General features: G+C 39.4%; 1 non-coding gene across 1 annotated transcript; it reads right to left on the reverse strand.

The window, feature by feature from the left end:
• Positions 1–2,727: 2,727 nt before the first annotated feature.
• On the reverse strand, positions 2,728–2,834 carry LOC116147262 (U6 spliceosomal RNA). Its single transcript, XR_004130796.1, has one exon. It is a non-coding gene; the product is annotated as a U6 spliceosomal RNA (small nuclear RNA).
• Positions 2,835–4,277: the final 1,443 nt, after the last annotated feature.

Here is a 4,277-nt window from a genome sequence, read left to right on the forward strand (position 1 = left end):
TCCCTCAAAAACGTCCACATATTAATCTCCAAAACCTGTGAATATGTTGTGTTACATACAAAAGGACCAGCTGCGGATGTGATTAAGGACCCTGAGATGCGGCGATTATCTGATTATCCAGGTGAGCCCAGTGTAATCATGAAGCTTTCTTGGTAGGGGAGTGGGTTTAGCTCAGTGGTGGAGTGCGTGCTTAGCATGCACAAGGTCCTGAGTTCAATCCCCAGTACCTCCATTAAAAAGAGAGAGAGAGAGTAGACGTGAAGATGAAAGCAGAGGTAGGAATGATCCGAGAGTGAAGGGTCCACTAGCCAAGGAACACAGGTGGCCTCTAAAAGGAGGTAAAGACAAGGAAACAGACTCTACTGGAGCCTCCAGAAGGAGCACAGCTCTGAGGATTGTGGCCCTTAGTTTGATGATTTCTGACCTCCAGGACTGTAAGATAATAAATTCGTGTTGTTTGAAGCCACTAAACTTGTGGTAATCTGTTAACAGCAGAAATAGAAAATCAGTACCTCATTTGTACGCATGACAAAAGCTGTAAAATACCTATGAATAAATTATCCATAGAAAGCGCGTGATCTAAGTAAAGAAAACCTAATTCTTATTGAAGGGCGTTAAAAAAGACCAGAAGAGCTGGAGAGAAATACTACATTCGTGAGTAGGAAAATTTGACATCTTAAAATGTTCACCCTTCACAAACTGATATATAACTCTAAGTGAGTTGCAATCAGAATTGTCCATCTTTCACAAACTAATAGATAACTTTGACTTGTAATCAGAATTTTAGGGGGGAAGACAAGAGGAGTAAGTGGCTAAAATTGTTTTAAATTTTGAATGGGAAAAAGAAGAACCTGAGACCAGCCAAGAAAATAAGGAAAACGTTTGGTGTGGCGGGACTTAACTTACCAGATATTAAAATTTATGAGAAAGTTATTGAAATCAAAACAGCACATCACAAGACAAGTGGAGGTTTGATATTGTTCTATGGTTATGTAAGACTCTGCCCGTGGGAGAAGCTGGGTAAAGGGTAGATGGGACACTTTCTACCATTTCACAACTTCATTAATTATTCTCTAATTATTTCCAAATAAAAAGGTTTTTTAAAATACAAATGATAATCTGGGGAGGACAAAGGAACCTTTGCAAAATGTATGGATAAAGATTAATAATTATTCATTATTCAAATGATAAGACCACTGAATAGAAAAATGAGCAGGCCATTCACGTAAGGGAACTTACAAATTGTCAATAAACATGATAAGTTGCTCAGTGTCTGTAGAAGTCAGGGAAATACCAATTAACCAATGCAGCCTTTTTTCCACCCATTATATTTGCCAAAATTTACAAGTGGAAGAGTGATAATGGCCAGTGCTGGCTGACAGCATCGAGAAACAGGAATTGCCACAACCTGTTAGAAAAGTTACCTGGACACACCCATTAAAATTAAAAATGTGGACATCCATTGACCCAGATATGCTGCCTCTGAGAATCTATTTTACTGAAATGAAAGCCTCAATATACCCAGACTCATCTTCGAAGAGGCCCACTGCAATATCTTTATAGTTGCTGAAAATGGAAAACAACTGGTCCCCCGCTAAGACGATGGTTGAATAAATAAATGGGTTAAATCTGACTCATCTGGTGGGATGCCCACAGACTGTTAAGGGAAAAGCAAGTTGCAGAGCAGTAAGTCCAGCTGGCCTTCTGCAGTCCTGCGCTCTGTGTTGGCAGAGTCAACCAACCTCCAACTGAGGATATTTGGGGGAAAAAAATTTCAAAAAGTTCCAGAAAAGCAGAATTTGAATTTGCCTTACACAGGCGACTATTTACGCAGCATTTTCATTGTATTAGGTGTTATAAGTAATCTAGAGGTGATTTAAAGTACACAGGAGAATAAGCATAGGTCATATGCAAATACTACACTATTTGATGTAAGGGACTTGAGCATCCTTGGATTTTTGGTATCCACAGGTGTCCCGGAACCAGAACCCCATGGATAATGAGGGACAGCTGTTTATTATTTTTGCAATCCAGATGAGCTCAAGTAAGCCAACCAACCAACCCTCAATAAGAGAAAGGTAGGCCAGGAGATAGCCTCCTGATTACTAGCCCTGGCTGCCTCCAAGATAGGAGAGGAGAGAAATCATGAACCTTTTTTTTCCCTTTTACACCGTTTTTTAACTCTTTAAAATAAGAATGTATCATTTTAATTCTTAAAAATCTAATAAAATTTAAAATGTTGCTGTCTCCCAATTGCCTATAAACTCTTCCACATGACATTTAAGGCCTCCGTGGTCTAACCCCTGCCATGTCTTTGGTCTCATCTGTCTCCATATTCCTCCCGCAATCAGTGTTTCAGCCACATCAAACTACAATACACTAACCAATTTCTTCAATATGACATCTTGTGTCTTATCTCTGAAACTTTGCATACTCCTCCTGAAAAACTATTCTGTATCTTTTCTACCTGGTGAACTCCTACCCATTCTTCAAGACCCAGCTTAAATGACCCCATCCGACTCTGTAGGTCAACAACAATATTTGTACTCTATTGCAATTGTCGGTACATATATGCATATCTGTTGTGTCACCATTCATTGTGCTTGATTGGCATACAAAAAGTTGTTAATGCTTGCTGAATGGATTGAAATTCATCAAATTCGTCTTTTATAACTTCACTTTTTGACCTAACAAGAGCATCACTCAGGCTACATTTTGTTTTTTGTTTTTAATATGGAATGTTTCGTAAGTTTGCATGCCATCCTTGCTCAGGGGCCACGCTAATCTTCTCTGTATCATTCCAATTTTAGTATATGTGCTGCTGAAGCAAACACTCAGGCTACGTTTTGATGATTCGTGTTTTCAATGGGCCACTATGGGTACGATATTTTATAAATAGGGTAATAGAGTTTGATTATATTTTGTCAAAAGATGAGACCCTTGCAATGAAAATTTTCCCATAGCTAGAACTCATTTTTAGTTTGGGTTAAATTCCTGCATTGGGAATAAAATATAAATAAGAGCATGCAACTGTGCTGTTTTGAAAGTTCAATCAGTAATCCCCACTTCTTTTTCTTTCTCCCAAAGGAGGTGTAGGATCAGTCTTGGGCCTGTTCGCACTCGTATCCATTCCCAGCCCTTCCCCTGCTCTGCTCTGTGTTGCAGAAAGGCTGATTCCTGAAGCCTGCATCTCCAGGCTCTGGTGGCACCTGGCTGCCGGCTGAGCTCAGCTGATGGCCAGCTCTGGTGGGAGATTGCAGGGCAAATAGGAGAGAAGCCAGGGTATTGCACCTCCTCTCTGTTTCAATCAGTTCCAGCTTCTCTGTGTCTCTAAACTTCCATGGGACACCTCTGCCCTTATTCCTCTTCTTTTTGGTTACTTTCTGGCTCTGGTTACCCTGGGAGCCAATTATATGGCCTCCTCCCTTTGTCTTTATAGCTGCCCATCATAGTGATTCCCTGATGTTGCTAATCTCTGGGTTACTTCATGTACCAGTTCGCTTTGGTTCTAGAACAAACAACTTCAAAACTTAATGGCAGGGGGTGGAAAGGGATAAATTTGGGAGTTTGAGATCTGCAAATCTTAGCGACTGTATATAAAAATAAATTTTAAAAAATAAGTTTCTTCTGTATAGCACAGGGAACTATATTCAATATTTTGTAATAACTTTTAATGGAAAAGAATATGAAAATGAATATATATATATGTATATGCACGACTCAGACATTGTGCTGTACACCAGAAGTTGACACATTGTAACTGACTGTACTTTAATAAAAAATAAAATCAATAAAAACAAAACAAAAAACTCAATAGCTAATACATCAGAAATTGACACAACATTGCAAACTGACTATACTTCAATTTTAAAAAATTAGGAACATATATTTGATTTCAATTTTAGATTACCCAAGTTTTTTCTTGGGGGTAAAATAATAAAACACAATTTTTAGTTAACAAAAAAACTTAATGGTTAAGACTACAACCATTATTTGTCGCCCACAATGCATGAGATAGCAGTTTAGACTGGGATCAGCTGGGCAATTCTTCTGCTAGTCTTGGCTGGGCACCCTCATGAGTCTATAGTCAGGAGCCAGATCAGCAGGGGGCTCTAATTCGGAAGCTGGCTGGCTGTCATCCGGGGCAATGGTGGGTCCTTATGTCTCTCATCATCCAACAGTCTAGTCCAGGTATATTCAGTTGGCAGCTGGTTCCAAGAAAGAAGGGAAATAGGAAAGACCTCTCGAGGCCCAAACTTGGATTTCATATAACATCG

Source organism: Camelus dromedarius, chromosome 24 (assembly GCF_036321535.1).
Source record: "Camelus dromedarius isolate mCamDro1 chromosome 24, mCamDro1.pat, whole genome shotgun sequence".
Classification (NCBI taxonomy): domain Eukaryota; kingdom Metazoa; phylum Chordata; class Mammalia; order Artiodactyla; family Camelidae; genus Camelus; species Camelus dromedarius.